The sequence below is a fragment of the Talpa occidentalis genome, unplaced genomic scaffold (genome assembly GCF_014898055.3).
Source record: "Talpa occidentalis isolate TD23 unplaced genomic scaffold, MPIMG_talOcc4v2.1 talOcc4.7, whole genome shotgun sequence".
Classification (NCBI taxonomy): Eukaryota; Metazoa; Chordata; class Mammalia; order Eulipotyphla; family Talpidae; genus Talpa; species Talpa occidentalis.
In genome coordinates this window covers 31,636,337-31,651,569 of record NW_023605083.1, presented here as the reverse complement: position 1 = coordinate 31,651,569, position 15,233 = coordinate 31,636,337, and positions in this window count along the sequence as shown.

The window sequence follows — 15,233 nt, the reverse complement described above, 5'->3', positions numbered from 1 at the left end:
ATAAACATTTGAAATGATACTGGCTGCTTGATGAAAATATTTGATTAATAGAATGCTTGATTGAAATAGACACAAGTAGTATAAAAATAATACTTCACAAATAATAAGATGCTTCTCAGAGAAAGTAATGGAAATGCCAGAGAAGTTTGAAGCATTCAGTATTTAGAGATATTTTAAACTGATAGACTAAAAACACTCAAGGAATTAGCAAACAGTAACAGCATTAAATGAAATTTTTTCCTAAGACTAAACGATGAATTTTTTGAGAGTTGAGATGTTGAGGTAAAAATAACTTGTGGTTAAACTATCAGTGGAAGCAAGGGGAAATATTTTTTTGACCAATAAAATTTAAGTTAGAAGCAACGTGCCAATGTGTACTTAGAAACAGCTTTTCTGTTCTTACTGGCATATTTTTGCTTTACTCTTAAGTGTGAAGTGTGGTTGTTAAAAGATTTGGTGTTTAAATAAACATAATAGTGGTCCAAAAAATATTGAATGACTGAGTCTAGTTTTGTCTCCTATTTAATGGTGATATTAACAGACCTGAAGTTACAGGCTTCTTCAGGGAGGCATGACAAATCACACTGTGCAGACTTCAGAAAGAAACTACACCACACCTTTCCCGAAAGCAGGAGCAAGGTAGAGTCACAGGATCATCATGATAAAACTCATTGAGCAACTTGAAGTAACAGCAGATTTAAGGATAGAGTGTCTTAGAGATGTGGAGAGTCTGATCTTTCAGAATTTAGAATTTTTTAAATGATTTTACTTAACAGATTTGGCCTTTGATCAAAAGCATTTTAATATTAAATACAAAGGAAGGTGAATTATTTGCTCAAAAGAGTTTTATACAGAGCAAGCATAATAAATGCCCCAGAGGAGAGAATCAGTATTTAATCTGATTCTGGGAAAACTATCTTTGGTGGACTGGAAAAGGAAAGATGTTTTACAAACTGTAACTGACTTCATATCTTTGAAACTGATCAGTAATAACTGTATCTAGTGGAAGTTAAAAAATGTATATGGGTACATCTTCAAAGCTTTAAACTTCTCTTAGAAGAAATATTTCTTAATTACTGTCATCTCTCAATTTATTTATCTGACCAAAAGACTCAAGTTTATCAAGAATATTCACCCAAAAACTTGTGTTGTCCAAGAAGTGTTTCAATTTAGAAAAGTAATTCTTATCTACTTTTATGACCTGTATAAGCACCAGAATTTAAGATGGAAATTGTTGGTTATGATGGAATTTGTTGGTTATGATTCATATAAGAATTATGAGATTTATCAATGAAACTTCTCCTTGTATATTACTTTCCTGAGATTTTTTTTTTCTTTTTCTTTACAACAACACTGTGTTGGGAAGACATTCATCCATTAAACTCAGTTTTATACATCTTCCAAGTAGAGACTTTGATTACCTTTGCTCCATACTATTTTTTGAAGTGTTCATATTGCAGTGAATGGTCTTGAAAGATCAAAATAGTGTCTCCCTCTAGAAGAGAGGGAAGGTTTAATTATAGCCTCTAGAGCCAAGAGAAGGCGTGCATACAACATTATAAGAGTCTGGTTCCCTTAAGTTCAAGTAATTACATAACCTATATATGTGCAGACATCACTTGGCTTTTTTTGTCTCATCCTTTGGGAAGTGGGATTTAGAGATCCACCACAAGATACATGCTGATACTGTTTTTATCATTATCATTGTGAGTCATAATGACCTTTACCGACGATGACACAAGAATCTGTAACTTATGTCAGCATCTACAGAACAGTGTGTGGTTCACACGCATTTTTATCTTAGAAGTAGGATTATTAGTCTCTTTAGCTGTCATTAAAAAAATAACCACTTCCTAGCTTAAACACATAAATTTTCTCAGTTTTGTAGGTTTGAAGTTTAAAATGAAGATACTATAGCAGAGCTAGTTTCTAGTGAGGCCCTTCTCCTTGGCTTGCAAATGGTTGCTTTTCTTGCTGTGTCTTTACCATATGCCTTCTCTCTGGCTTTACACACTCCTGGTGTTACTTCTTCTTCTTAAAAGTCTACCATCCCCAGTGGATTAATGCCTCATCCTTATGACCTCATTTAACCTTAATTGCCTCATTAAAGTTCCTATCTCCAAAGAGTCACTTTGAGGCTTAAGGCTTTATAACATATGAATTGAGTCAGGGAAGGGTTTAGTGGAGCACAAGTCATAACACAGGAAAAATTCTCAGATCCTTCATGGTTTTTGATACCACGTGAGTATCACAACCCTTCCTAGTATTATATTTAAGACTGGTCCATATAAAATGAGATCACTTTGAATCCTTCCTATTAAAATACAAATCACCTCACAATTTAATATTCATCTTATGAATGTGTTCAACTAGACTATGTGCGGGGGATATTTGTAGATGGAACATTTGAATAACAGTATATGAAACAATCACATGCATATTTAATGATGTGATCATATTGAATTACTCAGGTTCATTTTTTTTAATGAAGTGCATAAATTCTTTTGGTTTTTAGTCTATAGGTATGCTTTTACATAAGTGGTTACTATTGAATTGTATGAAAATTCTGCACTAAACTATAACCAGAAAATTTTAAATTGAAACAAGAAATTGTAAAATAGCTGATGATGGTATAAAAGCACTTTGTATGAGACTTTGTTTTGTTACACCCAACCATTAGCAAACTCTATTTTGAAGTAAACTTTGCTAATTTAAGTTACTTATTTTTAATTTCATGATTTTAATGTCAAAAACAAAATTCATCTTTTTTTTTTGTCTTACTGTATGAACTCAGTCTTATATAAGTTTAGTCATGAGCTGCTAATTTCAAATTATGCCATTTTAGAACAAATTATGCAGTATCATTATATTATTGAGTTCACATTTGTATATTTACACTGTAGCTACATATATATAGAACGTTAGTATCCTGAAATGGGGGTCTACTTCACTTCCCATTTTCAATGGCAACTTTTTCTGTTTTATAGATAATTTACACATGGACATCAAATCTACCACACTAGGAGCTGTTGCATCAAAACTATTTTGGAAAATAGCAATTATAAATTACAAATTAAACAAGTAATTAAAGCAAAACAGTATTTTTCCTAATGTCAAAACAATTCAAATTACAAACTAAAAATGTTTATGTCGATGGTGACAACCAACAACATATCTTTGATTCAGACACATAAATCAATCTACAAAGAACTTACTAGTTATAATGGTCCCGTTTGGAATAGGATCATCTAGGTGAAAGTAGGAAATCATTGATGTTGAGGCTGAAATTATATAGCTTTCATACAGTCATACAGGAAATTAGTAGTAAGTTTGTGAATTAAAATTTGACATGGTCTAACAATTCAGTCAAAAAGCCACTCACTCCTAGATGTAATAGCATCCTGCCAACATTAGATCAAATTCTCCACTACAATTGTAATAGAGTTTTAGAACTTCAGTGAAATAATATAACATATCAATGGCTACTGTGTGCTAACTATAAGCTTCCTCTCAGATCACATTCTGCCTCTCAATATGTTCTAGCCCTTTTATTCCATCTCTCTAAACCCTATTTATTTGCATTATGAGGCCTGTGTATTTGTTGTTCGTTGTGTCTCAACTGTTTTTTTACATGTTGTTCAATAGCTGACTTCCACAGTTATTTTCCAATCAAAATGTTATTATCTCAGAAAAGGCCCAGTTGGTCAACTCAGTGAAAATATATTCCTTCTCTAAAGTGATGAACATTATATCACCTTGGATCTGTCACTCATAATATCTTTATCATTTCAATCTGTAATGATCTTATTTGTATATTTATTAATTGTTAATTCTCTTCTAAAGGTCAGAGAGCTTCTAAGTTTTGTAACAAGGACAGAGAGCAATTGAAGGCACATATTTGTTGAATGAATGTTTTTGTTAACTCCTTATAAAAATATTCAACTAGATGTTGATAACTTCATTTTTAGATGAGGAAATTAGGTTCAAGGAAATTAAATAAGCTACTAAAGGTCAAACAGTAAATGCTAAAGTTGCAGCTAAAAGTCATATCTATTTATAATTTGTCAAGTTAATATCTGTGCTTTCAAAATGCTCCTTCTTTCTGTAAATCAGAACTCAGTTCCTTTTCTGGTTCCTAAGAAAGAATCTACTTTGAACTCATACCAGCATTTTTCCTCTTTTTTAAAGATTTATTTATTTATTTATTTATTTATTTATTTATTTATACAAGCGCTGGGTACAGTCAGAAGCGCAGGAGGGTGAGAGAATTCACCAGAGCCAGAGCAGGGAACAGAACAGGTAGAACGACCGAAGTACACTGCTGAGGGGAGCAGCGGGCGGCAGGAGAGGTCTGCGTGCCACGTGGGACCCTCCTCTGGTGGCCGGGGAGCAGCCGGGGATTGAACCAGTGCTGTAGAGGCTGCGGGCAGCTTCGCAACCCAGCGCTCAACCGCTGCGCCACCGGGCAGGCCCTCATAGCAGTATTGAGAACTGTATTGAGAACTGCACTGAATCAAAGGGGAAGTAGAGGAGAAACTTTTTTTACACATCCTTTAGCAAACCAAGGGCTACTTACTATCTCCCTTCTTCATCTTATTATTAATAACTTCATCTTATTATTGATGTTGCTGTTACTGCTACTATTGATCACAGTAAATTAGGATTTTACATCTTCTTCCAAATTAACATAAATATCCAATGTGGCAACCAACAAATCAGAATTTCTTTTCCCAATTTAAGCTCATGTGAGAATTATAAGGGGGGAAATGTGTTTTTCTTTATATAAAGTTTATCTTTATATGACTTCTTAATAAGTAAACTTTTTCATTGTAGCATTACCTTTCCAAAAAGTATTATAACAGAAAGAAACAATAGAAAATTAAAAAGAGCCCTCTCTATAGAGAGGCCCATATAAAGAAGCCAAAGGTAGAACAAAGTTGGGTAAAGTAATAGCTTATCTATCCAGATAAAATTCTAGATACTTTGCGATCTCATGCTGAATATGACACAGAGGATTCATCTTTTTGAATTTAAATGGCACAAACCGGCTTTAATTGAATTATTTCAATATGTACCACAGGAGAAGGCACAGTAGTTGATGATTACATTTACATGATTCCAAGAGTACTTTCCTCTTTAATAGTATCATTTCACATGTATTGCCCTTGTCTATCAGGCTCCAAAGAACATACCTATGGGAGCTGGAGTTATTGTCTAAAGGCTGGAGCTAGAGTTCATATCCTAAAAGGGAGGAGCTCTCTTTAATTAATTGTCATGATTCTGAATCTTGTCTTCACATATAAATGTTACAAAATAAGAATAGTTTTAGAGAAAATGAAACTCAATGAAAAAAATAAAACAAGACCAACAAAATGGTACATATATTTATAACTGCACAACCAGGCTTATGGCATAATGCATTACAGTTTCACAAACAATCAATACAAATTATTGGATATAAAATTACTTTTTGATGACCACTGTGAAAATACAAGCTGTTCAAGTCATTCCTCACACTATTATTGATTTTATTCTACTTTTCCATTGCATTTTAAAGCACTTGATGTCAATGTTTAAGTCTCTAGTCTATAGTAAAATATTAAGCAAAATCATGTAGATTGGAATTTTCTAAAGGATATCAAGGAAGAAGTTATTCTCAAGAAAATTTTTTGCTTGGAATCTTGTACTTAAGCAAGCATCTCCTTTTTGAAGATACAAAAATGCTTTCAAAGTTACACAATAAACATTTGAAATTGTTCCAGCATTTTAACATTTGCAGTTAACATTTTTTCTATTTTTTTCCTGAGTATTAGCAATAATTTATCCATCAAACATGAAATCACACACAATTGTCATTTTTAAATGAATGATTTTCTGTATTTTAAACTCATGTATCAAATAGTATTTAATATTAATTTAGACAATTCAGTTTTAGATGTAGTTGGCTCTGTGATCTATCATGGTATTACTCAACTTTCCAACAAGACATTTTAGGCTGGAATTCCTAAGAAAAAGATGTTGACACTGAAATTTACATTACACATTTTATCAGGGACAACACTTGTTTAAAATTTCTGGGAAACAGAAAAAAACAGGATTGGGTAAAAGGTAGATTTAGGTTGCAAAGTAGTTACAACCAAAGTATCAACAGAAACCACAATGGGAATTCTGAAACTGGGAAGACCCAGACTGACTCATTAGAATTAAAAGAAATTATCTCATCAAAGAGGTCTTACATGTAGGCCAACCTGAAAAAGACAGGGGGAATGACCTCAGGTAAGGAGCTTCTTTCAACTAAGTCTATTTTCTAGAATGACAGGTGAAGAAATGAAAGTCTTCCTCCTGAGAAGGTGACCTGGAGGCTATGCTGTAAATTCTACAGCAGAATTTTCATATAATGAGATCATGCAACTTATAATTATCTGCATGTAATAGCTTGCCAGCTCCCAACCATTCAAACTTTGCCTCTCTTGATGCCCCTTGCGCTGAAAATAGTTTCTACTTAGCTCTCTTATTCTGTCCATAAATAATCCTTCCCTGAGCTTCTGTTTCTTTATGAACTTCTGTTTTTCTACATTTCAAAATTACAATTTGATTCAAACACTTCTAGAAGAACTACATCAATTGTCAGCCAAAATTGTTATCTATGAAGTTTTAGCTTGGGTAAGTTCTAAATGAATTTTCACAATAATTATGGGTCTTTACATATTTTAGTTGATTCTTTTTCATTTGTATCATCCATTTAAATGAGTAAAGAATATAATGTGTGATGAATTATAAATATTGAAAATTGCAAAATTATGATCCAGCATGATTTTAAAGGTATTGCACAACATTGAAATATCATGAATCTCAATGCTTACATATTAAGAACTCAAAATTACATACTGTTGCTTTTGCTCTTTAAGATCATCTAACTATCCACTTTCTCCTTAGGAAAATATTCTAATATAGTCATTGTAATACTTTTTAAATTTTATCATTCATATTATAATAAGTACTTTTAAAGTTTCTTTTCTAAAAAATATCCTCAATGTTAAATTTCTTCTGATTTGAACTATCATTACTGTTATTAGTGCACAGTTGATCAAAATGACATGTTTAACTTTAATATTTATGAGCAAAATCAAATTTTTACTGAAAACATATTTTCAAAGAGATGGTATCAGATTTTTAAAATTTCTTTGATTATACAGATGTTTGGTTAGTCTCTGGCCTCAAAGATGGTTCAACAACAACATCCCTAACAGAATTGTAAGCTCCAGGAATCTGCTAACAAAAATAACTATTTGCAATGAAAATGGAATTTTTTTTGTTTGTTATACTAGTCTCAACAGAAATATTCAGAATATCTGACCACATAATTTCTCACCAACTCAACGAGAAGAACAATGTGTGGGGGGGAAATGGATATATAGCATCACAGATATAAAATATATGGGATTTATTTAACATTTCTTCTAATAACTTTATACTTATACTCATTTGGATCTAAGTTTCTCAAACTACCAATTATTATGCTTCATATCCACAGTCCTCTTATAATCTCCTCCCTTTGGTTAATTACCTGAACAGAGACTGAAGAATGTAATATCTGAGGTTCTCCACAGAGGGTCTGTAAAGTGTATCCTGCATCATTTCCTTGGCAGGTAAATTACATGCCAAATATGGGAAAATTTGACCCAACCCAATCAGATATGAAAGCATGACATCCATGGGAAAGCAGACATAGATGCTGATTCTATGGAATTCTTTGGATATTTTACAGTTTGCTCAACCAGATCAATAATGTCTCATTGGGTAATGGGCCCAATAAGAGTAATGAGCAGCAAATGATTGTAACTAAAGGGAAAAGTGATGGAAATAGACAGCAGCATTGATTACTAATTATACTTGTATTTAACTACTTATATACAATAAATTATTATAAGAAACAAGGTTATTATATTATATATAATGTCTTCTGCATCAATTAGTGGGCCCGTTGAAGTCAGGCATTAATTCCTAGAATGGTTCTGACATAAAATATAAACACTGTAAAATGCTTTTTGATAGTATTTCTTTTTACATATGATTTTCATTGCTCTCAATTCAATTTTAATAAGTTCCAATATCAATGCATATCATAGCTGCTTTCCGGTCTGAGAATACTTTGCAGTTAAAAAATTATATTTATGTCAAAAATATTTTAATAATACAATTCTTAATCTTCATATTTCCTTTGCCACTCAGGAAATAATTGCTTCTGTATAATCTTTTTGACTTTGGCCATTTTCTAAATCTAAAGTATTTTTTTAAAAGATTTATTTTATTTATACAAGAACTGGGGTATAGGCCAGATGCACGGGAGGGTAAGAGGATTCACCAGAGACAGGGTGGGGAACAGAACAGGCAGAGTGATGAAATACACTGCTGAGGGGTGCAGCGGATGAGACAGGAGAGGTCTGCTTGCCATGTGGGTTGCTCCAAGGCTGGCGGGGATCAAACCAACACTGCAGAGGCTGCAGAAAGCTTCACAGCACTGTGCTCAACCTCCAGCACCACCAGGGAGGCCCTAAAGTAAATTTTCTATTTGTCTGGTAAATCTTTTAAAGTTTCCACATTCACAAGACACTTCACAAGGATATGGATTGCATATCAATATGAATATGTACTCAAAGCAGTTGGGGATTAAAAAGAAAAACAAGGCACACTTCTTGGCCTAAAAAACACTAATTGTCATTAGATAACATATATATCATATATATTATATATTATAACATATATGTTATCTATATGTTATATCTATGTTATCTATGTTGTATCTATATATTTGTTATTTATGTTATATCTATATATGCTATATATGTGTGTTATATATGTATGTTGTATACAATGTGTGTGTGTGTGATATGTTAACTCCTTCCACATTTCTTTTCAATCATACCTACTTTGCTTATGTTCCAACTTTTGCTCATTTCTTCAGAGTATTGCCTTACTACTCTAATCCTAATATCAATACTGTTTGGCTCTTTAGCATTGCCTTTGAGCTTTCAATGCGGTTTTCAGTTTTTATCTGCCTATTTGCTAGCTAACTTTTCCTCCCTCTCTTTTATCCTTCCTTTTTTTCCTTTCTCTTCCTTTTCTCTATCTTTTTACATGACTTAATTCAAGATACTCAAGTTGTGCTAAATGTCTCATCTTCTCTCTTTCTTCTATGTTCTCTTTCATGGTTCTTATCACATGGTTCTTATGTGTAAAACCTCTCTGTGTTCCATGTCAAATGCCAAGGTACCCAAAGCTAATGGCAATCAAAACTTCATGTATCCTAAAACTAACATGCCGCCTAGTAAATAACAAGTTATGTTTCTCTGGCCAATTTAAATCATTTTTACTGATAATATAAAGATCACATCTATATATCCTATCCCCCTTTGGTGTTCCTAATGTAGAACTTAAATGAGAGAAATAAGTTAGGACTCTATGAGTTGAAACTTCAATATATAATTGATCAGAAAAGTGATAAGTAAATCTGATATTGAATAAGTACTCTGTAAAAACACAGCCTGTTTCAGACATTTATAGCACTTAATCCTGTGGTTAAAAAAAAAATTCTAAATTTGTTACATCACTTGGGCTCTGTCTATAAAATGTAAATAAATCCAGTTGATTGAAGAGTCCAGATGTTTTGGTCTGATATAAAAACATCCTAGACTATCAAGTACTTCACAATAATAATTGTACTTTAAATAGCTGATAGAATTATTTTATTGTTGACAGCTCTTGAACCTAATTTGGGTGGAATATTGTTCTCTTAGAATAAACCTATCTGCAGCTTCATTTTTTCTTGCAGAATACAATAAAATGTACTCATGCCTCCAGCTGCTTCTTACTGAACTCCCTGAGGTTTGTAGATACAAAACTTTCATATCTACACTGGCTACAGGACTAGCAGAATCTGTTTTTCTTTTTTAAAGATTTTATTTATTTATTTATACAAGCACTGGGTACAGTCAGAAGCACGGGAGGGTGAGAGAATTCACCAGAGCCAGAGTGGGGTGAAGAACAGGCAGAAAGACCAAAGTACACTGCTGAGGGGAGCAGCGGGCTGCAGGAGAGGTCTGTGCGCCATGTGGGACCCTCACCTGGAGGCCGGGGATCGAACTGGCGCTACAGAGGCTGCAGGCAGCTTCGCAACCCAGCGCTCATCTGCTGTGCCACCGGGGAGGCATAATCTTTTTTTCTCTCTTTCACTGGTCAGTTGAGTGACTCTGAATTTACTGTACTGGCATGCTTCTGGCCTCTGTTCACCTGAATGTATAATTTGAGACATTGGCCATGTGATCACCAAGGCCCTTTTCAGATCCAATATTTCATGACATTATAATTTTAAATCTAGCCTAAAAAAAAAGTCATTGTGATATTCTTAACTCAGCAAATCATTCACTTGTGCTTCTCCCACAGATTAAAGAGGAGACCACTGACCTGAATCTAGTCATTTTGGAACCCCTGTAACACCATATAACTTTTCTTATCCACCTAGACTCTGCTTCTCATCTTCAGTAGCTAATTCAATTTGGTTAAGAAAGGAGGGAGTGGATCATTCCTCTCCCTTGCTTTTCTCCTGTGTACCTTTCTTGGCCATTTTAATTCCATCATACATCATTTTCTTATAAGCATGATTGGTAAGCAAGAATATAGTCACTCAGAGACACAGATCTGAGTTATCAGGTTGCTAACAATAATAACACATTATTAATTACTAGTATTTATGAAGCCAAGGTTACAAAGATTATGTGTCAGAGACTTTGTAATATTACAACCCTATGATAGATGAATTATAATCTCCATTTTTTTACTGATGAATAGTAAGTCCTGGAAGCATCTGTAAATACTGGTGAGTAACAGGATCAGCACTAGAAATTATTTAAAGACTTTTAATATCTCTCAAATACTCTTTCTAAAGGGAATACAGGACCCAGAGTTCATGAACAAGGGATTTCCTTAAACCTAACTAGGCTCCACAGTCAAATCAGAAGGGGAGAATCCACCAAGAAACAAAATCTTCCCAAGATCCAATACTTTGTTATTATTTACACACCTTTTCTAGAGATCTGACTTTGTGTTACTGACACTCCACCTAGAATTTAGGCTGTGATACCTTTTCCAATTTGGAACGGCACAAACAGAGGGGGAATAGGATCAGGGAATTCGAAATTTGTAGCATTAGCATTATTAAAGTAGCCATCAAATTACCTTAATCTCTAGCAATCATTTGAAGAACTTATTTTAATTTTCTAAAGCAAAATTTACTGATACATCCAAAATTGTACTATCAGTTATACTTCTTCAGGGCAGTTTTATGTTACAGTGAAGCCCATTTGTAGTAAAGGAATTTGTGGGAGTCTATATTTGATAGGAAGCTCAAAGGAGAGGGAACAGGAATAGAATGGTTATATATTAAGAGCTCTCTAAACTACCACTACAGTAAATAAAAGAGCACTATGCCAGTCCTAAACTCAGTGACCTCTTTGAAAGAACAACACTTGTTCATCCTGAGAAGTGAACCATGTATATGTGATGAAAGTTAAACTTTGTTTTCATGAGATCACTCTATTAAAAGAGGATAAGGAACAGGACAAAGGCTAGTATACTGACAGTCCTCTACTTGAGATGAATAAGCAAAAATGATTTATCACACATTAGAAACTTGATGGACATCCTTTATTTTTACAAGAGTAGTCCTTAATCAGATTCTACTTTTTTTTGAAGTATCCTTTCCCTTGATATATTTCTGAATATTTCCTAAACATTTTTTTTAATCCAGTTTGAAGACAATATCTTTATAGATTGGCTTTTGACTACACAAACACAGGTGGGAGAACACAGTTAAAGAAATCATTTGACCATGGACTGAGCCTGTGTGGAAGAACAATTGGTACTTATGTTCAAAACAGATGAGAGACAAGGGACAGTTAGGTATTCAGAATGTGTGATGTTAAGGATAGTAGAAAGGTAGTAATTGAGTAAAAGTTGAGGTGAGGGGTAGATGAGATGGTCAGAGATAAATAAAAGTGTGAATGAAGTGTGTTACTGCATCATGAAAAATAGCAACATGAGGAATTAAACATTAACTGATCTATAGCTGACCATAAGGACAATGTCAATTAAGTCCCAATAAAATACACCAAGTAGGATAAAGAATATCTCAAGTCAGCAATCTGTTCAAACCCTATCATTATGGTTTCATTGTGTGTAACTTTGTATAAGCCATTTAATTTAGTCTCTCTGAACCTCTGGTTCTTCATCTGTAAAACAGGAATAATAACTGCTGTTAGGAGAGAGCATATTCTCTGAACTAATAATGATATTTATAAACCAAGTAGTATGATGACGACATCTAGTAAATCCCAAATCACGTAAACTTAATGGGGGGATGGGTAATAGCTTCAGTGGCATGATTATCTTGCATGACTGAAAAACACAAGAAAGGTGAAGTTGGAATAGGATTCCTTGTAAGATTGCAATTGCTGTGAACCAGGAAGGGAAAACATTTGATCAGTTTGACTGCTATAAAAAAGTCTTATATTATCAGTTCATTTGTTTAACTTACATGGAAAATTTTTATGTAATATGAAAAATTCATTTGGGATTAGACAAAATCTGCAATTTAAGCCATGGAAAAATTTATGTGACATCAAAGGTGGTGGTGGTAACAATGATGCTGATGAAAATAACTTCTTCCATTTAATAACTACTCATTATGCCCCAGTTCCCTTTCTATGTGTGCTACATGGATTATTTCATTAATCTTCCCAAGAAACCTAAGGATGAGATATTACAATTATTCCTCACCCACATATGCAAAAAGCAAAGCACTGGGAAGTTTAGTAACTTTTTCGAAGTTCTTGTGGCTAGGATATGTTAGAATCAGAATTTAAACCCACTGATTTGGTAACAGAAAGTACATTACTCAAAATGATACTGTCTCCCAGATTTGTCCTAAATTCATCTGTTATTTGACCTTTTCTCTTATCTACGTATTTAACCATAAACTAGTCCTACTAATTTTAATGTCCATTTCCAGCCTGAATCTGGTCTCTGGCCTCTCTAGGGATTCTCAAAACTGTCCTGTATTGATATCTACACATTTTCTCTTCTTGTATAAAGATTAATGTAACAAGCTTAATAATTAGATATGAATATCAGGAAGTAAAAGCTTCATTTCCTTCTGGAAAAACTGGGATGAGAAACTTTAAACTTAGATATAAAATTGATTACAGTTACATTGGGAATGATGGGGTCGAGAAAACTGAATCAACTGAAGTTAATTATTCCTTTGAAAGTATTACTTTTGTTAAAATTCTTCTCCATCCTTTCATTCTATTACATTATTCTACATACTCTGTGTTGATTCTCCAAAATTAGATAAAAAGGAAGAAATTATTAGGGATTATGAATTATAGTGCTACATGGCCAATCAGTTCTAATCTCTTTTTCGCTCCTTCCTACCTGAACTTCAAATAAATAAATAATAAATAAGTAATTAATAATCCCATTACTTATCCTAGTAAACATTTTTCTCCTTTAGCAAAGATATTCCATTGACTCCCTCTTAGGGCAAAGCACATAATGGCCACTTAAAACTCTCACTTAGGCCCAACATTGTAATGGATCTACCAGTCTTTGGAAGATTCTTTGCCCTTCCAAATGATCATCTTGAATAAAATTCATTTTAGGATGGCCTAAAGACCAGATTCCTTTTGTGTGGTCCAAATCTGGTATAAGCGGGGTTTTCCCTTGATAAAAGCTCCATAATGTGTCCACCTGACAGGTACCTTTTATTTTACAGGCATTTTTTTTTATGTCTTTTTTATGTCTTTCAAACTTAGAAGCAACTGAAATTCTAGAAATTTCTCCTTGAAGTTCTATTGGAAGAGTTTGGAGTAAAAAGGAAGCAACCTCTTCTACACAAATAAATGCGATAGTACAAAATAGACAAGCACAAAAATAAATTTCCTAAAGAATCTTCTCAACTTGTTTCTTTAATCTTTTCCTTATATGATGATTAGTTATTCCTATGTATAATGGCATAATGCTAAACAAAGGACAGAAAATATTTTTTTACATTGTGAAAAGGGTTTAGAAGAAGCAAACTATAAATAAAGAAGATGTAAAAACGCATGTGCTTTTTACATACATTTTTCCCTGTTGATAAACTATTATCTTGATATTACCTTCTTGTGGAATTTTTCTTTCAGCCCTTATCACTTGGTCTAAATTTTTGGCCTCCATGAAAGTTTCAATAACAAAAATCCTGTGTCCATACCTGCTTGTTTCAGAAAAGCAAATAGAGAGAAAATAGATTCAGAATTTAAAAATCTCCTGATAGCATACTTTCTTTGTAAAGGTCACATTGCTTCTCTCAGTCTCAGCTATGCCATATATTAAAGTGTATGATGCTGACATTCTTCCTCTAGATTCCAATTTTCCAGTTCTCTGATTCCATTTCAGTGATTTTTGAAGTCAAAAGCAAATGAATGTTATAGACTACCAATACACTTATTCTTAATGCCAAAAATATGTGGCAAAATTATAGTATTAAGAGACAGAAGAGGACAGAAAATTATACAGTTTTTAGATCACAGAATGTCTTTTTTTTAATCCAAAATTATGTAAAATTGACTCATGGATATAAACAGTGTCAGACAATAGACAGAAAAAACAACAGTACTAAAGCAGAGCATTTTAACTACCTACACATCACTATTATTTAACCTTCTACCTGAAACTCTTTCCAAAGCACTGAAATAAAATTTCTATGAATGTCTGATATTCATTAACATTACATTGAACTGTAGTGTGTATCATTTTATAGTAAGTTGAAACTTATTTGCCATAATGTAAATGGTTTTGCATAGAAAAAAATCGGGATGCTCTTTTTTAGTTTAAGATACTGCTGTAAATAATTTCAATAGGATTTTTGTTTGTAAATAAAAGCAATATAAAACTCGAGACTTCATATTTTCAACAACTATTATCTCTGAGATTTAATCAGTGTTGTTACTTATAGTCACAGCTTAGTGAACCAAGAAAATAACTAGAAAGCATACCTTTCATTTACTGAGCTAGAAAAGTTACTTCAAAGTAAGGCCACCTCCCTTACTTGTGAAAAGCGCAAAGATTTATCTTTCTTGTTTCTGCTACCTCTTTTATTTCATACAAAACTTTCAGGTTTGCATCCTAATTTTCTA